This window comes from Ambystoma mexicanum, chromosome 8 (assembly GCF_040938575.1).
Source record: "Ambystoma mexicanum isolate Mex_15411 chromosome 8, UKY_AmexF1_1, whole genome shotgun sequence".
NCBI lineage: Eukaryota > Metazoa > Chordata > Amphibia > Caudata > Ambystomatidae > Ambystoma > Ambystoma mexicanum.
In genome coordinates, this window is record NC_090929.1 from 317112421 (window position 1) to 317138318 (window position 25898).

General features: G+C 46.2%; 1 protein-coding gene across 2 annotated transcripts in view; it reads right to left on the bottom strand.

Moving 5' to 3' along the window:
- MAN1B1 (mannosidase alpha class 1B member 1) overlaps nt 1-25898 on the bottom strand; it is a 727728-nt gene that overhangs the window by 30783 nt on the left and 671047 nt on the right. The gene's annotated exons all lie outside the window — the stretch shown is intronic.

Here is a 25898-nt window from a genome sequence, read left to right on the forward strand (position 1 = left end):
GTGGTTTCAGTCAGCGGCAGTACTGCTCGCTATTCTCTGTGGAGCTTTGTTGTGGAATGAGTCAGGCTTCCCTGTCCGGTGTGGGACCTCCCGGGCACCCGGATTGATGGGAGCGCTTGTCGCTTTGCTGCGGTGCTTCTTATGCTGTTGCTGTTTTCTGCCGCTGTTCCATTGAGCTGTAGATGCAGGCGGTCTGGGGGCGTGATGCGGCCTGTGTGCGCTTGCTGGTCAGCGGCTTATCTGGGGTATTGTTTAGTTCCCTGTTGCATCGTTTGTTAGAGTGCGCAGCTGGAGGGGCGGTTGTCCCCCTGTTTGTGTGGGGAAGGGCCGACAAGGGGTCCATTGATTGGCCTTGGGCTGGCTTGCTCCCTATTTGCTGGCGCCACCTGTGTGGGATTTGCGGGTGTATGGAAGTATTCTATCCGCACCAGCAGAAAGCACAGATGGGCTTTATATTTAGAGTGCCGGAATACAGAGTTTATGTGCCAACTGTATAAACAAACCGCCCATGTGAATACACATGAACAATGTTTACCAACTAAAACCAACGGTCGTTAGCAAGGCGACTTTTAATTTATTTATCACTGGAGTCCGTCACAGCAAGCAGCTGCATGCTCTGCTTCTGTTGATAAGAAACCTATTTCTGCAAACTAAACAGAAATACATAAATCTGTGCATTGTTGATAACAGTGAGCTTTCACCCCTTTAAAAGAGGTTCTTTGACTGCAGCAGGGTTAGTGTCAACCCCAGTGTCAGAACGCCTGCCTGATGATCCCCTGCAATGGAAACTAATTGACTTGGAAGAGGTGATTGCAGCTCTATCTGGGGTGCCGTGCTTCTCAGCTAGATTTGAATGTGTCTGTAAACACTGGGAGAACTCCTGCAAAGCTTGCTTGGAATCTGCGCCTGCTGTTTATTCAGCGTTTTATTAGCAAAAAGGTGAGTTTGGAGGGGTATTTCAATACTCTTATTGTTTTTGTGGTTTTTACAATTGAATAATCTGCTGTTAATTGGACTAATACTCTGGAGAGTATGTTACCACTGACATTTATTTCATTTACCATAGTGCTGGTGTTTCTATATTATATAGACCTTATATTTACTTATTGCTTTGCTCTTTTCTAGTTGTGCACCTTTGCCATGCCCACCAGCTCCTCCCAACAACTCGTACTCCAGACCGTCCGCCACTGCGCGTGCGTCTCAAGGATTGCCTCGTGAGTGCCCGTTTGGCCTGTTTGCTGGCTTGCAGCTGGCAGAGTAAAGTTACTCTATATCTGACTTAATATTTTATCTTTTTGTCTGTTGGTTTAACTGACAAATACAGTAGGCGGGATACCACTACATCTGTTATAAAGGGCATTTTACTACATGAAGGCGGCACTCCTCTCTGCTCAATGCAGTCGGCCCTCGTACACCGGAGTTTGAAGCAGCTGGGGGCGCAGATGTATGACTACATACTATCCGCACCCCTAGTTTTCACCCCGGTAAAGAATACGTTGAAGATGACTCTTGCCACTTCCCTCCTCTCTCCTTGACCGTAGCGACTGTGATGCTGGAGCAGGGGGTTGGGGGAGATCGCCTATTCTGATAGAGTCTGGCATCCCGCTGAATGGGCTTGAGGAGTCGCCGCCTGCCTGCCCCCATCTTAGGGGATTTAGTAAATCGACAGGCGCAATCCTGGATCAGTCCTTCCTTGACACTCCGCCGGCCTTCTCGTCGGGGGAGATCTCGTCCTCGCACTGTCCCAGTATCCGCTGGGGCAGGACGGGGCAGCGGAGGACCTTGTCCCGTCTGCTCAGGTGTCGGCTGCCCCGATGGGGGTGGGGGAACGGATTTGCATTTGGACCCTGACAAATCAGGTCTTATACTGGCCGAACTCAAAACACATACTACATGTTTTATGGAAATTAGTATCCTTTTGGAAAGATTATTAGCTGTGGCAAACCACTCTCAGGCCGAGTGCATACCTCTAAGCAATCTGACATCGGTCGATCCCATTGGGGTGGGGTCGGACTCAGGGTGCTCTCATATAGAGGTGGTACCTTCTAGCTCACCACTTAAATCCCCCAATTCTGGAGGGGCGCGTCCTGAAGATAAGGTGACGGTGCTGCCGAAGAGTTCCTCTCCGGCACCACAAAAAAAAGCAATAAACACTCACGTAACCAAAAATCTTTCACAAGCAAATGCGCGAATAAACCTTCTCGTAATTCTTGGCAAACCTTAATAAGGGAGGAAGTTGCGGACAGTGCTGTTCTTGGCCATAGCCTATAGAGCTCGAGGAGGTTTCCTTGATCGATATGGGAGATGGATGCCCCGCGAAAAACACCCTTTCTGAGGAAATGTCACAAAAAAGGGACCTACAACAACAAAAATTAAAATAAAAATTCCCTCAAATTTGCCAATTATATGAGAAGCAATAACCAGTGGACTGCGCCGAAGCAAGATTCGGCGAAACGCACTGAAGCAAGAGGCGTGCATCAGCTTTTCGTTAAGAAACCTATTGACCAAGTTAAATCTCCACCCACCTAAAAGCAGGAAGGTAAACACGCAGACAGAAATTGTACCATCAATTCAAGAAGAAGATTCTTCCATCTCATCTGGCTCAGCTAGGGAACTTCTGCCCCTCCCCCAAACCAGAGTCAGAATGCTGCAATTTTACGGCTTGCAGCCATTGATGCTGCCATGGGTCAGGTAGACAAGCCTCACGTCACTCCGAGAATGTCAGCATCAAGTTTCTCTGAGGTATTACCAACTTTGCTGAATCCCATGAAATCAACTGAAGTGTATGAACTTCAATTAAAAATCCTAATTTGGAGGCCTTTACCAGAACTACGGTAGTGCAGATGATGAACCATTGTCAAAACCCATTGGGTATGCCTTCTTCCACTGAGCCGTTTGAGGAGCATGCTGAGCGCCAAGAGGGCTAGTTGAGAGAGGGGTGGTGGGGGGAGGGTTTGGGGTGGATTTGAGTCCAGGGGTAGACCCACATTCGTCAAACTCTGTTTCGGGTACTGGACTTTCGAAACCCAGGGTACATACTATTGACAACAAATGCCCTGATACCAATCACAACGATGGTATGACAGGAGTGCTAATACTGACAAAGGTGCATGGGAAGGTTCCCAACTCCCTATTCCATAGTGATCTGAAATCAATTCAGTGGAGGCAACCTCGTCACCCTGACAACCCTAGTGTCATCCTACATTATCTGTTTGACTATGGCGGGCCTGCCTCACTAAATAGAGGGCAAGTGTTGGCTCTAATAAATGAGATTCTGTTCCTGAGACTGTTATCCTTGGCCGATTTATCGCTGGTGGGTTTTATTCATCCGGAACGCTACGACCATGTACGTTTAGTATTTCACTCCCGCTCCGTTTACGATGCCATTCTATTAGAAAACCACCAATTTAATCGCCTTGGATATGATATCTTGATTTTTAGCCCGGGTTTGAAGTTGCCCAATCGGGGCATGAAAGCTCGAGGAACTTTTAATGATATACACGGGCAGGGAGGCTCCACACCTAACTCTCATAATGAATTAAAGGTAGAGGAAGATTACAGTTGGAGATGGCTGGCACTGTCATTGCGTGAATCAATCTCACTGCTGAAATCTCTAAAAAAAAAATCTTTAACTATAGCACCAACCTTTTGTTATTATCCTGGAATTCCAAGGGACATGCCCATTTGACCTCCTTTCCTGAATTATGTGCTAGTCTAATGAAATGTAACCTTGTTTGCATCTACGAAACCTGGATGACTTCGCCGTCTCACCTAGATGGGTTTGAATTAGCAAAGAATCTGTCAAGGGCCGTCCTGCGGGCAGCCTTTTAATTGCCATCAAGAACGGTGTGGGTCTACACATATTGGATAGTCTTTCCCTTACCTCTTGTGTTTTGGCAGTTGTTGTGCAAGTCTCGTCCCTCAGCTGCCCCCTTCGTATCCTGAACATCTACTGGAACCCTGCGTTAAATCTGAAGGTTAACATTGAAAAGATTGATGGTCTCATCACGGAATCAATGTTAAAGTATAAAGGGCTCCAGATTGTGGAAATGGGAGATTTAAAGCCGACATTCCATTTGTACCTTCACTGCACCTAAAGCAAGAGCCGGTTCTGGGCCTTTTGACATCGATACAAGAGAGGGAAAAAAAACAGATAACAGGGGGTCCCACAGGAAGCACTAGGAAGAGCCTACAGGGTCAGATTTGGCACACACACTCTTTAAACTGGGGCCTATCTGTAAATTCCATTTTAGGGCCCGATATGGACCCCCACACATGGACAGATGGCAGTCGGGCCGCTATAATCAATCAAATATTTATGTCACAATGACTTTTCGATGTGTGTCACTCAAAGTTGCGATATGGGTTGAACTGGACAATTCATCTTGCAGTTTTTTGCCTGTAAATTTGGAGCTAAATTGCCCTAAAAACAGAATTTCCTGGAACAATGGGAATGTGAATAAACTCAATATGGTATTTGTTTCCGATTTCCATTGCAACACACTTGATTTGAGGCGTTCTATCTTTACGCACCGTAATTCTCTCTGTATTTAGACATCTTGATCTCTAAATCCATCAAAGGTGGGGATAAGCAAACATCTAGAGCCTCACATCTCCACGTTGATGATGATTTGGTTAAGCTACACAAAAACGCATGTACAGGGAGGTGAGAAGGCTTTTAAACAGCAGCCTCTCGTGGGAACGTAAGAAGGCATGTATACGAAAACAGAAACAAAGACTGAAAAATGGGCCATAGGGCACTAATGCTTCAGGCGGATAATTAATCGATGTTAGAAGCATTGAAAGATAGTTTGTCTCGTCAATTTTGGCATTTGATAAATAGCAAAGAGTCCTCCCAAGTTTCAGCCCAAAGCAACAGTATCGCAGAGGAAGCTTGGGTAGGTCACTTTGGCAACTTATACGCCGCCTCTAGTCAGTCGTCCGACATTGGTAATTACGTTAGGAATCATAAATGGAATTGTATTTTTTCAGTTTCAGTGATCACTCATCAAATTTAAAAGTCTAGCTCGTCAAGAGCTGTCGGACCGAACAGTCTGGAAAATCCTGAAATATGGGCTAAAGCTCTAGCATTACTATTCTCCGACATTGTTAAATCTAGACTTATTCCATCTCCCTGGCACTTGTCATTCATTGTGCCAATATACAAAAAAGGGGATAGGAGCCTACCTTTAAATTATCCACCGTTATGTACTTGTCCCTACCTTTTGACCTCGTAGATCGATCTATGGTCCAAATTATTATCTTTATGGATACCTAGTGGAATTCTTGCTCCTTTAATTCATTTGCACGAATGCTCTCTAGTTCAGGTCCGCCTAAACTGTGAAGGCCTATTATCTAAGACCATGAATGGATTACGGCAGGGATGCATCTTCGCCTCAGCACTTTTTAATTTGTATGGTTCTGATGTTGGAGTTAATTTGGATAAAGCTTCCTTCATCTCTCCCAAAATTGAGGGGTTTAAATTCTGTTGGTGTGCCTATGCTGATGATTCTTTGCTCATTGATTGTACACCTATAGGTCTTCAGCATCTAATAACGGCTTTCTACAATTATATTAGCTCAAGGGGTCTAGTTATTAATGCCAAAAAAAACAGTGACCATGCGTTTAAGTAACCGGAAAAAGCCAGCTGCTTATAGTTGGTTTTTGAATAATGACAAGCTGGCATTAAGGGCTTCAATGCGATATTTGGGTTTCCCATTGATTGATAAGCCTAAGAAAGGCCATTATTAGAATCATCTATTGGAGAAAACCGGTTATTTGATAGCTCAAATGAGGAAAGTGGAACGCTAATTTTGTAAATTTTCCATTTCCACTCTTTTAAGCTTCTATAAGCTTAAAGTAATCCCTAAATTGTGCTATGGCCTGGAGTTGCTGCCCGCTAGGCTGAAGTTAGATTTGTCTAAAATTGAGTCTAAAATCTGGCGAGCCATAATGTTCTGTTTACCAAAGTGTATTCCACTACCCGCCCTGAGGTATGAATTGGGCCTCCAATCCTTTGTCAGTCTAATTGAAAGAAGACGCCATTGCCTCTATAGGAAACTTATTATGGAGACAGGCAACAGTCTATACTTTGATTTGGGAACTAAGTTAAGATCTGGGACGCTGGAATCCCATTTTATGTCACACCTGTGTATTGAGTGCCAAAACTCTCTAGAAAAGGTTGGCCTGACTAGGGATACCCTTTTGCATAATCCATTACGAGTTAAACATTCATTGAAATATGCAGATTGGTCTGATACCATGGACAATGTGTCTAACTCCAAACTTTATTATCAACTAGTATCAAACTACAAACGTTTGGGCACACCAGAGTCTTACTTGGTTCGCTTTCCGGATACGTTATGGCGGAATGCTTACATGAGATTTAGATTTAACGTTTTACCAACGGGGGAAATCACTGAGATCAAGTGTCTAGAGGATCAGTACTCTGCAGACTCTGTAAAAGTGAAAATGTACCTGAAACCCTTAGGCATCTTCTTTTAGAATGTGACCCAATTGGTCTGAAGTGCATCTCTAGTTTTGCAAAAATGTGTTACAGATACCGAGAGAGTCAACCTGGACTCAATATGGTGGGATATGTTACATGGAACCTCTGTCCCGCAAGATCGCTGTTGTCAGGTTTCTTTCAGACGTTTGTCGGTTAATCTAACTGAAATCTCAAATTTCCTTGAAGTAACTTCTTGTTTTGAAAATGAACTTAGTTATTTTAATATAGTGGAACTCAGGTTTTAAGAGTGGGCCCGCACATGGAGTTGCATTGCTTTTCTTTAATGCTTGCAGATTTTAATTAGAATTGTATATGTTGAGTTTTATTTCTCTTTGTTTCCTTTATGGAAGTATTCAGCATGTTATTTGAGTTTTTTCTTTCTTTTTTCAGTTCATTGTGAACTGTATTGGAAATTGTGTTTCAAAGTTGTAAAGATTTTTACATTTTGTATAGGTTTTAAAAATAAATAAAAAAAAAGTAAGGGCCATTTATGACCTAGTCACGCCTCCTTTGTAATTCCAGCATCAGCCTTGTGTCAGACATCAAGTCTTCAAAGGTGTGACTTACATCTTCCTATGAAGACATGGGTGATGTCGAGATGTGATTACTTGGAAGAAGGACCAGTTGCAGAGAGCCTTTTTATTGTATATTTAAGAATGTTTAGTCTGGGCTCAGAGACAGATGGAAGTTGTAAATGAGGGGCACTTGTTTTGCTTGCAAGGCCTGAAACCTGACAACCAAAACCAGGCAAAGTCAAGGTTTATGGTTCACTTCAAAGCCTTGAGCTTCATTTCCTTGGAGTAAGCCATCGCCCCATGCCCTGTAGCTTGTTGGGAGAGGTTAGCTATGTTAGCTTCTAAGCCCAAAGCTGTGGTTTGATTCAGAAATGCAGCCTCTCTTTTCTCCCTTGCATTTGCCACCTTAAACAGATCATTATATTATATGTTTTCTCTGCAATCAAACTCCCATCAAAGGTTTATATTTTTAATCTCTGTAGGCTTTATAACAAACCCTGGCAGACCGCAATGAAATGTTTTACTGTCACATAAAATGTTGTGCTTTTCATCCCACATGGGACTGTTCTTCCTTAATAAAAGGTTGCTGGATACTTTCAAGTAACTGAAAAGATTTTTTTGTGCCTGGTCATTCAATTTGGACAAATACTCTTGCCACAGATGGCATGCCGACATACCACATTTCCTTACATGCGTCTTTCCGATGGATGTTGTGCACAGGCTGCAGCTCACATGTAAATTTGTAAATGTAACGTTTTGTTTTGTATAGATTTCCCTACACGCGCATGCTGCAATGTTCGAAAACTGGCATTGTACATCAAGCAGGTGACCAGCTGAACTAGTCTAGCGAGAAATGCACATTGCAGAGGTCTTCTCAGTAGAGTAGAAGATCTAGGTTCCCGGCACAGTGTCATTTGCTGACCCAGTGCTGGTTTTTGCAGCATTCTGCAGTAGTCATCAGCTTCATCTGGTCTGCTTATATCACATAAAATGGGCTTGGGCGACACCTTGCTTCTAATAAGGACTCTGAAATATTCAAACTTGAAGGTGGAAGTCCAATAGTGGACAGCCATCCTTCCAGGAGCAGACAAGCAATATGAAAGTCCCTGGAGTAATGGGGGTTGGGGGCAGACAGCTTCCTGCCAACACACTCACCCACCCTTGCAAGAAGCCTGCCAAGGTGCATGAAGAAAGGGAGACCTCCCCCCACCTCGCAAGGTAGAAGGACGGGCCACAAAGGACAGGCCATCTTAAACTGGTCTTAAAACACAAAGGGGGGCCATTTTCAGTATATGGTCTGCTCTATTGCATTATCGCTGCTGCTAAAGCAGCCCGGGACAATGCAGCCAAAACAATGGGTAAAAAAGTAACCACTGCCATTCAATGTTCCCTCAAATAATTTTTTCCTATGTGCGGAACTGGTTTGCTGTTGTGCGCACATTATTTTCCACGTGCGCAACTGACTAATGAGGTAAGCCACTTTGTGAGCATGCGTATTTAGTGAACTACCGTCGCAGAAGAGAGTTTGGAAAGGAATTTTCTCTTCCCAGCCACTGCAATTCTTGACAAATCTTACACTTTTTCCAAACACATAGGATAAAATAGAATAGGTCATGTGATTAAACAGAAAACTCATCTACCAGTCCAAGACTTCAACATCTGCCACAGTGAAGAGAAAAGGATCAGCCTTAGAAACAGTGTAGGCGCTCCAAGTGGAAAACGTTTTGAAAGTAAGTGATAGTGGCGGTAGAGATGCTGCAACTGAGGGATGCCACAGAGGCTGACCTGGGCCTGGGAAAAAGCCCTCCTGTCGCGCTTCTCAATAAAGGTAGAGGTTGACACAGGTGTGTGAGTTTCTAAAAATATTTAGGTTTTTAATTTCTTATCGTTGGTTTAAATACACATGAGTCAAAACACAGGTTAGTTGGAAACATGAAAATGAATCACATAAGAAATGTCTGTTGTCAAAAAAGTAGAATCCAATCAGTGAAAAAAAGAAAAAGTTATATAGTGTCCTTAGTTACTATCACTAAGTCACAGTATTTGGATCGACGTTTCAAAATAAAGCAGATTGGCTGTGGCCTTAGATTCTAACCGAGATATGCTGAGGAGTGGCTATATCTAGTGCCGAGGGAACCACCCTAGCTGCATCACAACCTTCCAACCTCAAATCTTATGATTCAATTCCCCCTTCGTGCAGCTTGCTTCTGGTTGAACAGGGCAGCACCATAATGCACTCGCAGCTTCAAGAGAAATGGCAAGGTGGGCAGGGGTTGTCCGCTGGGAATTCTATGGTCAATCTAGGCTCTGCAGCCCCCTCTCACTATTCCTTCCACCACGACCGTCTACCCTTGCCCTTTATTAAAGGCCTCCCACCCTTACGCCTACAAAATTCCATGCTATACTTTGGAACATTCCCTCAATTAAAATATCAGACTTTGGGTGAACAGGAACATTAAAGTAACTTGAGGGATCAATATACATGAACATCCACGTCCAAGAGAAGCAAACTAACCAGGCAAGGGTTTCTGAAAGGTTATCACCATGCATTTCCCTACTTTATCCTTTGGACTGGTCCTGACCAGGCACCCTTCGAGACACCAGCAGATCATGAGGGATCATGTTCCTAAACAACCCAAGTGCAGAGCCAGTGTGCAGATTTGTTCATTAAGTTAATTCTAGCCTCCACCTTACCTTTTAATAGTATTGACACACCAGTCATAACCAAACTGGGGGCACAGCAGCGGAGGGGGATTTATTTTTAGGGGAGATGGAATTTCCAAGAGGATGATTAGATCAGCTTTCATCATGACCCCACCTGCCCCCAAAATAGCCATTAAGATCTCAAGCTTGATCACTTTAAGTGACTATTGTCTCACTGTCCCTGCACCGATTACTCAGGGAGGGGAAATGAATGGCAGATATAATTTCAGGGCCATTCTTATTTTTGCCAAAGCGATTGGAGCCTGGGATCAGGAATGGGGACACTCCTCCCTAGAGACAGTTTTTCCGCGTCTAGATCACCCTTTACCCCTTCCCAATCACCATGTTGGAAGCATACCGTGGGCAAATTCTGTTCTCCTTTTCCAGGGAGTGACCCTTCTGCATAAATCCTGCGACCGTACTGATACATTATCCAGCAATGCTTTTATGAGATTGATTACTTTGCTCATAAGCATCAGCTGATTTGTCTACAGCTCACAGATGTCCAGGCACCCCAAATGATGCTCCACTTCCAGTGTCATTGCATGTTCAACATCTTGCATTGTGTCCAGTATATTCCTCCATCTGTCTTCCTCACTAACGTCATTTCCCTCACGATGCATGACTGGCACCCCTATAATGGACTCCAGCAAGTCACTTGGGCTTAAAAGGTCACTAGCCAAACACCCACCCAGATGATCACCACCAATAAGAGCATCAGAACAATTAAATGAAAGATGGTAAGTCCTTGGGTTATACACATTAATTAGTCTAACTAGTCTTAATAGGATGGTAGCTCACTGCCTTTAGAAGTAGATTACATTCAACATCTGAGTCAACCTTCCTTGATCACTCCAAAAAGGTATCCATAAATACATCCACTTTCCCCCAGGTTAAGCTTTTTGAGCCCCTACATCAACCTCTCACGTACTCCTGACGCCCATCGCAAGCACTGGATTTGAGAACCACTATGCACTCTGAACAGCGTACCGATCTCAATGCCTGGCACTATCACCAGCTCCCATTGAGGGATAGAGGAAAGGACCTGCTTGCGAACGAAATGGCTATTTAGACTGGACTGCATTGCCGATCTAGCCACTTCCGAAGTCGAAACAATAGTGCACCTTACAAGTTAGAATTGCACCTTCCAGATAGGAGAGGCGCTGGTTGATTGAGGATCTGGTATACCAATCTTAGTATATTCCAAGTTTGACTAAACAACCTATGCAGCTAGTTTGACAATCCGAGTTTAGTCCTAGTTTGACTAACTTTCAATATTCTGATTGACAAATCCAGTATTATGCCAGTTTAACAAACGCAGTCTTTACCCAGTTTACTCAACTCCATTACTCCCAGAGGAAGTTCCAAAACGGACAACCCCAGTATACAGCCTGGAGGAATCTCAAATCAGCACCAAAAGTTGAGAGCAAACCATCACTTGAGAAACCTTGCCTGTGCAGATCAAACTGAAACACCACAACGTCCCAAAAACGTCATGGCAAGCACTGTAATGAGGCTTGGGACCCATCATGGTACCAAAAACGACACAAGGAGACAATAGCTTTGCTGTTGGCATCTAAAACGAATAGACAGCTTTTCAAACTACTCGGTCCTCAGCATCGCTATCTCTTCAGTTTTACTATGGATGCTTTCAGGTAACCATGGTTAGTATGAGTTATCTTGCAAGTACTTGGGTTATCAAGTTTGAGTTGAGCAGTAAATTGAAACTTTTTTGTAACGCCAACCAAATGTTCTCCCAAAATGAAAACACAGATTTACAAATGAAAATATGTTTAAAATCAGCATTAGATTCTTTACATCACCAAAATGAATTTTGCAAATAGGGAGCAAATCGTGTAATACGTTTCGGAGTGAGATAGGCCCTATATAGAACAAAAAAAGCAGTTTGAGTGAGATTAGCAGCTCTAGAGATTTAAAAAATGTGTAGTCTTATCTTTTCCCACATATTCAAAGTGTATCGACAAGCAAGACTGTTAGAACAACCATTAGCGTTAAGAGTGTCCGGTGTGAGAAGGAGTGCAATTGGAAATAAGTCATAGCAGCCTTAGTGGAAATGTTTGCTAGAAGTTCCTTTAATTCTATAGAAGGGGTTAGTTGGGAGAGGTTCGACAATGATAAAGTAATAGTGTTAGCAATGTCACTGTACACAGTGAGGTCCAAATTATCGCGCTTAAAGATATATGCTAATGTATGAAAGTAAATTACACTATTATAGTACATCACATGGTGTATGAATGAAATCCCCTTATTGTACATTCAACACCCATTTTGAAAAGCCAATTCTTATTAAACCATAAGACAATTTAATCTCGATCTAATTTACCGGAAGCAACGCTAATTAGATCTGGCCAAGCAATTTTAAGAAAACGCAATGTTGAGAAATGTTTTGAGCAAGGCCACAAGGACATGTTAAGGAATTCCGTTAACTGGAAGGGAGCCAGCAGATCCAGTTCAACCTTACACAAAGTAGGGGAGCCATCTGGTAATTCCTTAGAACGTAAGCATAAAATAAGTTGATTCAGTACAAAAACTTTATGGTAGTAGCCAAAGTCAGGGAACTTAACACCCCTGATTTCTTCTGAAGTTTGAGTTGTTGGTTCAGTTTTTGGTGTCTTCTTGTTCCATAAGAATTGAAGAACAGTCTTTGGGAAAATAAATGGGAATAATCGATAAGATGTATAGGATGACCGGAGCAAACATCATTTTTATTGCATCAAGTCTACCCCACCAAGTTAAAAACAACAGAGACCATTTAGTAACCATATTTTCAACAGATCTAATACAATCCATGTTCATTTTTAAAGAGTGAGAAATATCAATTCCAATTATAATTCAAAGGTATTTAATGCTTGTGGAACATAATGTTGATACCTGTTGGATGTCGTTACCTGAAATCAGGGAATGGTCTAACGGAAGAATTTCTTATTTATCAAGATTCAATTTTATTACCCGACACTACGGAGAGTATTTTGATGGTATCAAGTAAGTTGGGGATAGAGGATTTAGAGTTAGAAATATAAAGCAAGATTTAATCCGCATCAGCTGAGAATTTAACAGTTGTAGAAGTAATACTAATACTAACAATGTTATTATTTATTCTTATGCTTTCGAGAAAAGGTTCCAAGGCCAATACATAAAAGAGTGGAGAAAAAGGGCATCCTTGTTGAGTGCCTCTGAGAATAGGAAAGGAAGGGCTTAAGGTTTCATTAATATACATTTTAGATGGTGAAGCATAAAGGATCTTAATTGGGGTAATAAAGTTAGTAGGAAGACTATGCCAAATAAGCGACTTAAGCATGTACTGCAATGTGTGAGGAATCCTGTAGTCATCACTGATCCCCAGCCTAACATCTCCTCCCATGTGGCCAGGGGAAGGCAGTCGCTACCAAATCCAGACTCTGGGGTGGTTACATGAGGGAGGGTCACATGGGAAGAGATAGTTCGATAGTATCTGGGATAAATTAGCACACAAGTGAAGTATTACTGCTGTTTTCTAGCGTGTAACAGCAGTAATACAAACGGCGGCCAGTAGATGGCAGTCTAAGTACAATTTTCAATGCAGGACAGTGCTGCCAGATAAAATACAACTCCATGCCAGTCAGATGGTTAAAATTGTAAAATCGAGCTCAGCAATGTGTTTCTGGGCTTCGAGTTAAGAATGAATAGAAGATATTATGAGGAAATCGCCCCATAACGTATGTAGAAAAGCGGTGCAGCCATTAAAACACGAAGTCCATAGCTGAGGCAAAACTACTTGCTTTCCGCAAACTACTTCTCAAACTCTTCCGGGACAGTTCTTAACATATTGCTGCAATCAATGAGTGACAGGCGATCACTACAGCACACATCAGCAATTACGAAGTCAACATTCCATTAAAGACAGAAACGAAAATTCACTGACGCATTTCAAGTCAACTACTGAGCAAATTAAGTTAAATATGGCAAGGAACGTGTTCCGCTCTTTTGAAGAATTCCATATATGCAATCCGCGTCTGAGAAGAAAGGCGCATCAATTATATTGTGCCTTTGTGGTCATCTCAAAGTATTAATCCAGCGCCGGACTGCAAAGGAGGCTCGCTGAAGCACTGCACCCCGTCATCAATGACAGAAATGCATGTCGAAGAAAAACATCACACTCGTGTTTGCAAGCACACGCGGAATAAGAATAAAAAGGCTTGGAGAAAAAAGAACCCAGAGCGCCGTTAAATTAAAATTAAATAACTGACGTGAAGAGAGCCAATGTTAAGCAGCCATATTGTGGGGTGTCATCCCCCCAGTTCCCAATCTTAATTACAACCTCTTGTGGTTCAGACGCCTGCACGTAGAAGAAAAGCCCCGGAACTTTCACCAGAAGGTTGGAAGATAGAATGTGTCTGGGGGCTTAGTTTCTATCCTCTCGCCAACTCCCTAAATCAGGGTCGTGGCAAAATCCACCAATGTTCTAACTTGTAGCCTCTATTTCCTATCTGATTGCGCGACTCAATAACGTACCTAAGTCAAACTCTCTGATCTCTCCTATTCTTCTCTCCTTAATCTCGGTCTCTCACACACGCCTCCTCGATGCTGTGGCATCTTCTTGTTAGCAGTGTCCCAGAACCACTGCCCCGTGAGCCCCCCACTTCCCAAACACAAGACACTCAGATTCTGTGTTGATAGTGCTGGCTCCCCGGTGGCTCTGAAGCCGCCGGAACGCCCAGTTTATTTATACCCACACGCGACGGAGTGAACGTCAATCCGTCACGTATGCGCTCTTACAGGGCCAGCGCCACACTCCTTTTTCATAACAAACTGAAAAGAGAGGATCTAAACTAGCAAACATTAACAGCACACAAATGGCAAAACCCAACTGCCCCCGTTTATTGGTTCCCACCCTGGATCCCCAGATGGCACCCCACAAACAGCATGAGAGTCTCTATCACACAGCAACGCCGCTTAGTCCATCACATAGTCCGTAAAACAGGCAGGTCTCCCTCCCCCCGCCCTCAGGGGGTACCTCCTGCCTGTCTCTCTAGCCGGTGTTCCTTTGCCTGGCCCCTCCCGGGTCAGAGACTCCACCTGGGCGGGACGACCACCTCCTTCATCCGGTGCTTCCTCTGGGTCCATGTCCCCCATAGTCCCTGCCCTTGGCTCACCCAGCCTCTTAAAGAAGCTGGCGTTTCTGGTGACAGATGCTGTTCCGTCAGACACAGTTACCATAGATCCCTTGACCGACACCACGTCAAGTGGAGCCGGTTCATAGGCGAGAGACAACTTCCCCTGTGGGTGCCGATTCCTCACTAGCACCTCCTCTCCTGGGGCAAGCCTTGGTGGTCTTAGACCTCTCCTGTTTTCCATTTCTGTCCGTGCCCTTCTCTCTTTCTCCACCTGATCATTGTTGAGGACGGCCGGCTCTTGCTCCCCCACCTCCGATATTATGTCCCTCGGGCACCGCTGAAATAGTGCCTCCGCTGGTGCCACTACCGTGCATGAGCGCGTGGTGGCCCTGTATCCTCGTAGGAGCACGTATAGTGCCCTTTGTAGGCATTCACCCTTTCCTTGAGCAATCCTGAACACCTTGTTCAGCGTGCGCATCATGCGCTTCGCCTCACCGTTCGCACAAGGCCACAGCAGAGTGACCTTTCTGTGGTGGATGCCATAGTCCTTCATGAGGTCGGCGAAGCTCTCCCCTTGGAATGGAGCCCCATTGTTCGAGCATAAGACTTTAGGCAGTCCGTGGGTGGCAAAAATCTTCTCCAGTTCTACCACTACTATCAAACGCTATCGACTCCACAATTCAACCACCGGGTATCGGGACCATTCGTCCACCACCATTAGGAAGTGCGTGTCTCTGGTTGTGGATCCAAAGTTTGCGTGGACCACTTCCCACAGCTTCGTCCCTCTGGGCATCATCTCGATGGATGGCTCACATTGTGCTGGGGAGGCTGCCTGGCACCACACAGGAGGTCAAACTCTTCCACTCTCCTTTCTAGTTCAGGGAACCACACTTTCTGCCGGAGGCGAGCCTTGGTTTTGGGGGCTCCTTGGTGCCCCTGGTGTGCCAGAGCGATGACCTGCTGAATCTTGGCCTGAGGAACCACAATCCTGTCACCTCTCAGCAATAGCCCAGAGTCCGAGAATGTTAGTTCTTCACGAACGCGCTCTGTTTCCCTACTTACGGAGCCCTCCAGCTTCTTTTCCTTTGCTTGTTTGTTTGTTTATTTTATTTTATTTATACAGCGCTCTGGACCCAGGAGTAAAAGGGCGCTTAGGACAGGTTACAAGGCTCAGTACATGGTAATTAGCAGTGGTACATTGGCAAAGGTTATACACAGTATATACAGACAGTGGTAGTGAATGCCTACAATAAAGACATAGGTAAGGCATGTACAATATTTACAGATTAAGGTTAGGTCTAGCTTAAGGTTGACTTAAGGTTGACTTTTAGTCAGTAGCCACCCAATGGCGAGTTTCCTGAAAGACTGGAAGGATTTGGACGATTTAATGTTCAGGGGCAGGGTGTTCCAGAGTTGGGAGGCGAGGACTGTAAAGCTCGAGCCTCCGGTTCTTTTAGAGATAAATCTAGGCACTGTGAGGCATAAAGTGTTGGACGATCTAGTGGTTCTGATGGACGGTTTCATGGTGAATTTGTTAGTAAGGTATGGAGGGGCTAGGTGGTTGAGGGCTTTGTAAGTGAGGCAGAGGCTTTAAATCAATTTTTTGTTGAATGGAGAGCCATTTATTTGCGATTCTGGTGGCGGAGATATGCTCCCGCCTAGGAATGTTAAGTGCTGCTCGTAGCGCATTGTTTTGAAGAACCTGGAGTTTATTGATTATGGATTGGTTGGCACCTAGGTAGAGGCTGTTACAATAGTCTAGCTTAGATTGTAAGAGAGCTCTAGCTAGCGTAAGGCAGCTATTAGTGTAAAGAAAGGGTCTACAAGCTCTAATTAGTTTCCCTGTATAGGCGGTGGCTGAGGCAGTAGAGTTGACTTGTTTAGTGAGGTTAATATTGGCATCAAGATAAAAGCAGAGTGTTTTCACTTTTTTGGCAACATGGATGGTGTTGCCATCGATGAGGATATTGGAGTAGTCGGGGCTCAATTTTTTTAAGTTGTTGGGTGAACCGACAAGGAGCAGTTCAGTCTTCTCGTCATTCAGGCAGAGGCCGTGTGTGGCCATCCAGGCCTGAATGACGGCGAAGATTTTATTGATCCTAGTGACATCATCATTGTAATTGCCAGAGATGGTGAGGAGTATCTGGGTGTCATCCGCGTAGTTTGTGTAAGTGACACCCAGACGATCCAGTTTATCAAAGAGAGGCTTTGTAAAGATATTGTAAAGGGTGGGGGAAACACAAGAGCCTTGTGGGACACCACATGTGATGGGGGTGGGGTCTGCTGCTGCCACGGAGGAAAAGACCCTCATGGTTCTGTTGGCCAAGAAGGATTGTATCCACGCGACAGCAGAGGAGGAGAAATGGGCAGCAGAGGAGAGGTGGATACAGAGTATTTTATGGTCGACCAGGTCGAAGGCTGCTGAGACATCTAGGAGGAGTAGGATGGCCGCCTTACCCTTATCTTTAATGTCATCAATCTGACTTGAGATCAACAAGGGCGGTTTCTGTTGCGTGTTGGGGTCGAAAGCCAGACTGACGCAATCCAAGTAGTTGGTTGGACTCTAAGTAATTCTGAATTTGAAGGTAAGCTACTCTGTCAACGATTTTTAACAGGAAGGGAACGGTGGTGATAGGCCTGTAGTTAGTAGGAATGGCTGGATCCAGGGTCTGTTTTTTTTAGAAGAGGGAGGACCCATGACTGTTTCAATTGTTAGGTACTGAGTTAGTGGAGAATGATAGGTTTATTAGCTTGGAGATGAATGGGGAGAGGTCTCTTGCTGCATCTTGTATAATCTGTGCGGGGCAACTGTCCCCTTTGCGGTTTGAGAGAGGTTATGATTTTTTTGCACTTCTAGTATGGTTACCTTTTTGAAGGTGAAGCCGTGGTTAGTGTTAGTGGAGGTGGGTAAGCTAGGGGTAGGGGGGTTGCTACTGGAGAGTTGTAGTCTTTTGTTTACAATTTTCGTTTGCAGGCCAGCGATTTTGTTTGCAAGGGCATCTTGGATGCTCGTGCACCATAGTTGGTCTTTCACGGAGGTGTCCGTCAGTGGATTAGGGTTTTCTAGCTCCTTCAAGATGGTGAAGAGTTCTTAGTACTGGAGCTTGCATTGTTTATTCTTACATTGTAGGCTTCCTTTTTTGTACAGATTATTTCTTTTTTTTATAAAGGGAGGATGCGTTTGTGAAGTTAGTTTTGTGTTCCTCTGATGGATTCATTTTCCATAGGGTTTCCATTTTGGTTTTTTATTTCTTAATATTTTAAGTTCAGGTGTGTACCAAGAGTTAAGATGGGCTCTGGGTTTACCTTTGCGTAATTTTAGTGGGGCAACGGTGTCAATTGCTTTGGCCATGGCGTCATTGTAGGTGTCTACTAGTAGGTTGAGGTCCGATGTGTCAGGGATCGTGTTTAGGATGGGTAGAACCAGTGGAGTGATGGTTTCCATGATAATGTTGCGCTTGTTTCTAGTCAGGCATGCTGGTGCAGGGGGGCACTGTATATGGTGCGGGTTATTGGTGCTAATGTCAAATGATGATAGGAAATAGTCAGTCCATATAAGTGGTTGGGCGTCCTTGCAAATGATATTACAGTTATGGGCAGCGAGCCAGTCTATGGTTCTACCTTTCTGATGGGTAGGTAGGGTGTTGAGTTGAGTGTAGTTGTGTTCGGAGAGGGCGTTAGCAAGGGAGGACGCAGGGATGTCACGAGGATCATTGTATCCCAGGTTGAAGTCTTCTAGAATAATATTTTGTGAGTGAGGTTTGGATTTCTCTGCTATGAGGGAGGTTATATCTTCCTCGAAGGTGCCTGTGGGGCCAGGGGGTCTGTATATTAGTTCCAGGGTGATAGTATTCTTAGGGGTAGTTTGTATTTTAATGGAAAGGTGCTCACACGATTTTAGTGGAGAGGTGGTAACAGATCTAATGTCAAGCGAGGTTTTGAATATGAGTGCTACACCTCCTCCGCGAGCACTGGGTCTGTCGGCTCTGAGGATAGAGTAATTGTTAGGAACCGCAAGAGTTAGATAAGGACCTGCTGCAGCATGGAGCAGGAAGTCGAGGTCTGCTTAGCAGATGTCGGCAATTTCGGTGGGGTGAGCAACGAGGGATCTGACATTAAGTAGGGCTCCTTTTAGTGACACAGTGTTTGCATTGGCGTTGGCAATCTTGTTGGTGGCTTTAGTCGTGGGAGTACTGGGCACTTTGCAGGGTGAGGTGAGAAGTCTGCAGCCTAGTCTGTTGTTACGGGTAGTAATGTTGGGGTTGGCTGTGAGGTGATGTTTTGGTATTTGAGGTGAGTTCTGGTTGATGTCAGTAAAGACCTCTTTGGTGAGGTCGGAAGGGTTGGGTGGAGGGTTGCCTGAAGAGACGCTAATTTTAGCGGTGTGGTAAGTAGGGGCATTGTGGGAAAATGGAGGCAGGGTGGGCAGGAAGAGTGTGGGGCAGGGAATGGGGTGGTGTCTAGGGCAGCCAAGCTTGGCTAGACCATTGCTGAACGGGATGTAGCTGTTTCCACTACATGGTGTGTGATTGGGCATGACACAGAAGGGGAACATGATGAGGATGAGCCAGGCTGGCATAGTTCGGAGGCAGTGTTGGGGCGTGATGCTAAGGGGATACTAGATACTGTTGGCTGGGCTCATACATGTAAGCATAGTAGGCAGTTACAGGTGGTTAGGCGTGTACGAGTGCAGCTTGGCCTATGTAGTTTATAGGGTGGGCGGGTTAAGTTATATAGGTGGTCTAACAAGTAGCTACTTCTGGTGTGCTAGTGGCAACTAAGTGTGAGTTTGCTAGAACAGGCAACCTAAAAGCAAATGTGCTAAAACAGGCAACCTAAAAGAAAATATGCTAAAACAGGCAACCTTAAAGCAAATGTGCTAGAACAGGCAACCTTAAAGCAAATGTGCTAAAACAGGCAAATGTGCTAGAACAGGCAACCTAAAAGCAAATTTGCTAGAATCAACCTAAAAGCAAATGTGCTAGAACAGGCAACCTAAAAGCATGTTTTACTAGAGCAGGAAGGGGTGGGTGGGCTGGTGGCTAGTATATTCATAGCAGGCGACCTGAATACCGGTTCTGAAGACCAAAATAGCTGGGGCAACAGGCAAGGATAGTTGCCTAGTTTGTATGGGTGAATAAAATCAGTTCAACTAGTATTAGTCAGTATAATGACGAGCAATATTGGCAGTATGTCTCAGTGGAGCGCATTTAAAGAAGAACAGTGTAATGCATATAAGCAGGAATAGTGCCAGGCGTAAGCCACTAGAGTACTGTGCAGTACAGTTCAGAGATGGTTGTGCATAGGCGTATGAGGCATTTGCAACTATTGCAGACAATCATAAGGAAAAGTGGCGAGTGCAATCGTGTGTGAACTTGCACAGTTGGGGTTGACTTGAGGGGCACAGAAGAGTATTTGAGGGGGGATCTGGTGCTCTCATGTAGGGTCACGGAGGAAAAAGGGAGTATCAGGCCAATTATAGCATGCCTAGATGTTGGATCATCTAGATTCGATTTAGCTACATTCAGGGCTAAAGTGGAGGCAGCACCAGTTACCCTAAGCATAACATTAAATCAATTAGATTCGTTCTTTCAGCAATCAGATCAAAGCTAGTAAAAATGCAACCAGAAGGTGCAGTGATCAGGCAAGTTACAACAGTCTAGATGCAATAAACGATCAAGGTACAGGTAACTAGGTCAATCAATCAAAGGGCAATTTCCAAAGTAGTTTTAAGATAGTCCAGCAATGAGCGTTTTTTCACACTATATGCAATTTTCTGGTGTGCTGCAAGCGAATGTGGTAATAGTCAGCCGTAGGGGCATGTAGCTGGACAAAGCGCCGCAGTAATTAGGCATGTGAGCGAAAGAGATACCTGGTGTGAGACAGGCAGGGGGTCTGGCAGACGGCAGACTCGGGCACTAAGGCATCGAACAGGTGCTGGCCTTGTAGCAGTGGGCCTTGGTGAATGTGGGCCGGCTTTGCCTGCCGGCAGCCAATGGGGGCTAAAGTAGGCAGGACAGCCTATCGGAGTGGCTTGAAGGAGTGTCCTCAAGCAGGCTGGTCAGGCAATGGAAAAGCGGTCGGCCATTTTAAAACAGAGTACCTCGTGTACTCCAATGGCGATTCCGGTGTGGGAGCACTATTTCAGGCAATTTGGTGGTGTTGAAGCAGCACGTTAGCCCGATTTTGCTTCAGAAATAAGATACTTCAATAAAAAGGTGCGGGTGCAATATTCAGGTTGGGATAATTTTGGTAATGGCGCTGGTGTCTAGCGCTTACCTTAATTGTCCCATTGGTCAGGACAGCTTGTTGTTGCAGATGGGAGCAGGTGCAACTGGATCTAGGTCACCTGGCCTAAGCCCTGCCCACCTGGTACCTTCCTGCCTGCTGCTCATTTTCACCACTTAGCAAGCCCCGCCCACCTGGTGCCTTCCTTCACCATCACTGTCTTGTGGCCAATGCTGGATTTGACTTTTATTGACTTCATTCATTCATAGTACGTCACTCTTTCTCAACTCTCATGCTGGACTTCCTTTGCATCTGGTACTCATGATGGCCCTGAATCATGCTGTTCCCATCTTCATCTTGTATCCTGGCTTGCAACATTATGTGTTACTACTGACTTCTGCAATTGTATTCGCTCTCCACTCTTGCTTCTCCACTCTTGACTGCTTACTCTCTTTTCTCTCCTCCTTTCCCTTCTCCCTTTTCCTATCTCCTCCCCTTACTTTCTTCTATGCACTTACTCTATCAGAATTGTCTCTGGACCTAATATGATAGAAACCTCGTCTGTTTCCTCCACCCGCCCATTACTGTTTTTTTCCTCCCCACCACCCCGCCAGCACTATCTGAAATGTCGTCAGGCCTAGTATGATAGTCGCTTGTTTTGTTCCTCCCCTCCCTTTCTGCACCCATCTCCCTCACCTTTTGTTTTTCTCCGGCTCTACCAGAAATGTCGTCAGGCCTAGTACGGTAGTCGCCTGTGTTTCCATTTTCTTCCCACTCTCCCCCTCCCTTCCTTATCTATGTCTTAGCTCTTGCACTATCTGACATGTCGTCAGGCCGAGTATGATAGTTAATTTCACATCCTTACTGTTCATGGCCTGTAAGAATGTGGTTGTATTTTCCCTTGTTCCCTCCCTTGCCTTCAAGCGCTTTGAAACACATTGTGTATAGGCGCTATATAAATAAATGATCATATCATATCATAACCCTCCAGGGCTGTTCCAGAGCCACCTTTGCCTCATTTATTCTCCGGCCCAGGGATTCCAACACCATTTTCCAGGCTCCCTGTTCCATTGCCAACTTCAGAATCCCAAAACACTTGAGTCTTTGATGCCTGTTCTAGTTCTTCCACCTGCAACGAGTTTGGGGTGGCCGTCCCGATCACCAGCCATACATGCTCATCCGCCTCCTCCACGCACGTGGACGGCTGGATGCCCACTCTCGGGTGTCTGGAGAGGTAGTCAGCAGCGTTATTGCTCCCCGGGCGGTAGATCAGCGACACCCCATATTCTAGGAGTGCCAGCATCCAACGCTCTATCCTCACCGGTGGTTTGGAAGAGGAGCCAGCCATTATGGGAAGTAGAGGCTTGTGGTCCGTGATCACTGGATCACTGTGACTGGCTTTCCCAGGATGTACAGGCGAAAGTGTCTACAGCCCCACAGCACAGCCAATGCCTCCCGCTCAATTTGCGTATATTGCTGCTCGGTCTCGCAGAGCGCCTTGCTGGCGTAGGCTATCGGGCGGACCTCCTGGTCATTCCCCACCTGCATGAGGACCGTCCCCAGGCCGTAGTGGCTGGCATCCACGATGATCTCAGTCTGCAGGACCGGGTCGAAGAACGCCATTGTATCTTCAGCAGCAAGGGCGCCCTTGATGTCATCGAAGGCTGCCTGTTCGAGCGGCCCCCACTGCCAGGTGGTGTCCTTCGTTAGCGGGACACCAGGTTCCGGATAAAACGGCCACGATACGTGACCATACCCAGAAAGCTCCTCACCTCAGCAACATTCTCGGGTGCCCTTGCATCCTTTGTGTCCCTCACCTTGCGCGGATCTGGGGACACGCCATACGCCTTAAAGACAAAGCCGAAAAACTCAATTGTGGTCTCGAGAAATTTGCACTTGTCCCTCTGCAAAGTGAGTCCCAGGGAGCGCAGGCGCTCAAATGTCTTTGCCAGACGTGCCAGGTGTTCAGCTTCCGACCTTGCAAATCATCGCTGATAAGAACTCCTTCCAGGTCCGCAAGGGCCCCTCTGATGAGGTTTTGGAACACCTCTGCCGCTCAGGAGACCCCAAAACGGAGTCTTTTATAGCTGTACAGCCCAGGTGCGTAGTGAAGATTGTGATGTAGCGTGATTCTGGGTGCAGGACCACCTGATGGTACCCAGCTCTGAGGTCCAGCTTGGAAAAGAACCTCGCCCCCTGCAGTTCCGTTATGTCGTCAATGGTGGGGGTTCAATGCCGCTCCCGCTTTATTGCCTTGTTGGGGAGGCGCATGTCCACGCAGATTCTCACTGCATCGGGTTTCTTGGGCTTGCAGGCAATCACTATGGGAGATACCCACAGGGTGGGGCCCTCCACCTTTTCGATGATGTCCAGCCCAACAAGGTTATCCAGTTCCTGATCCACCAGATCACTGAGGTGGAAAGGCACTCGTCGATGTTTGAGTGCCACCTAGAACAGACTCTATATGCAGCCGGACAGGTTCCCCTGCCATCTGTCCTATGCCCTCAAACCGAGGAGAATGCTTGCTCAGTAGCACCTGTATGTCGTCCAGGTACACCGAGTATGCAAATGTCACAATGCCAAAGGCCTCTGCCGCAGCACAGCACAGCAGGGTGTTATTGCTCACCGGTGTGACATAGAATCTGGCCCAGACTGAGGTATCACCATATTTCACGCTTGCCACAAATGCTGTCCAGCGGGATTGGCTGTTCGCCCCCAAATGTAAAGATCCACGCCTTCGGTGCAGCCAGGACCGGTGGGGACTGCATAGTGTCACAGTGTTCCCTGGCCATCACATTGACTGACGCACCAGTGTCCACCAGCATCGGTATGGGGTCCCCATTCACCAGGACCTTGCACCTGGGCTGCCGTTTGGAGATGGATTGCAGGACACCCACACTGGACACGAAGAACACACGGGACCTCTGGGAACAACTGTCGGTGTAACCGCCCTACACATGCGGGCATAGTGGTCAGCCCCTCCACAACGGCCACACGACTTTCCTATGGCCGGGCATTCTGCTGGATGCAGGAGGTCGTACCCGCATTTCAGGCATGAACTGTTCACTGCTTGTCCTCTAGGTCCTTGGCCAACCGCCGGGCGTCTCGACCCTCGGCCTCTGCCAACAGCGCAGAGGTCTTCCATTTTGCTGGGGCGCACTCCAGCCTCCCTTCTGGTCGCCCGCAACTCAGACCTCATGGCACCTCCCCAGTTCTAGGATGCAGGGAAGGGTGATGCCCGGCTCTTGCAGGATCTGACGGCGCAATTTGCCACACACACACCCTTGGATGAGTTGATTTGTTATGTCTAGGTCATTCCATGCACATGGTACGGCCAGTCTGCGCAGCCTCCCATAGAACACATCTAGAGTCATCATCCTTTTGGCGTGCTGCACCCATCAAGAAACATTCATAATCTGCATTTGCCATGGGTAGAAAATGATTGTGGAGTGCCTCCTTGGCCGCTCTATACGACCCATCCGCTGGTTGCAGGGACAGGAATATCTCATGTACCGCAGGGCCTGCACAGTACAGAAGGGTGGCCAACTTACTGTCGTCACTAGTCTCCATGGTGGCCCTTAAGTACATCTCTAACCTGTTCATCCACATTTTCCACCTTGGCCCCAGACTCGAAGGAGTGCCCGAGATATCAAACTCAGGCATTGGCTGCAGGGCGCCAGGTGGTTTGGGTAGAGGTCTTGGCAGCAGAATGGGTGGCTGTTGTTGGCCCACTACAGGAGCAGCCTGCTGTTGACCAGAGAACGCTTGTCCTTGGCTCATGGTGGCAAGCGCACAGGCACCCCACAGATGCAAAAGAAATGGGGCCGCAACTCACCACCACAACTGTAGGTAGTCCTCTGCAGTAGACGGGCCCTGGATTTGGCCACTGGCAACCCCACAGACACAATGTTTCTCCAGTGCAGCAGAGCAGATGCAGTTCCATGACGTCGCAGATCAGATGCCAAGCAATGTAGAGGTCCCAAAAATTTAGCAGGGTGGGCCCAGGGTGTATACACACAGCAGGCCTTCCTTGGTCCCTCACCCAATCATTTGATGAAAAACAGTGAAACTGAAGAAATCACTTCCAAAACGCAGGTGTTGCTTCTAGTGGCTATCCACCACATAACTGTCCAAAAATTAAGCCTGGATGGCTCACCAACGCTTCGTAGGAAGCCCTGACCTCCCAGGGCCTATTGTACAAAATGGCCGCCAATCACGTGGATCAATCCCCTCTCCGCGGCATATTTCGTAACATGTGCCTCACACACGAACATCTGCGCACCTTTTGAAAATCACTGCCGTTCACGGGTAAAGATTTGCAGCTCGTCGTCACTGTTAACGGTGTTCGCGAACCGCCTGCCCGTGGGCCCCCCACTCCCGAAACACAAGACACTCAAGACTCTGTGTTGGTTGTGCGGGCTCCCCGGTGGCTCTGAGGCCGCCGGGAACGCCCCATTTATTTATACCCGCATGCGACGGAGTGAACGTCACTCTGTCGCGTGAGTGCCCTTAAAGGGCCAGCGCCACAATTCTTGTGCCTTCACCTTTTCCTAGGCTCACCCTTTTGGCTGGCCCTCTCTGGATCTTACTTCAACTCAATTTCAGGGGCTCTCTTAACTTATGGATACCGCATTCAACAACCATAGTTTGGAGTTTCCTTCACTCCCCCCCCTTCCAGCCTATCCAGCTTACTTCCTCTCTGATAACTTCTTCACTCTCCACATGAGGTCTTCTAGCCACTTTCCTTTCGCCTCAAACCCTCTTTTCACACCTTCTTCATGCATCCTATTTCAGCCCAATTTCTCCTCTACTCCCCAGTCCCTCTTCTGC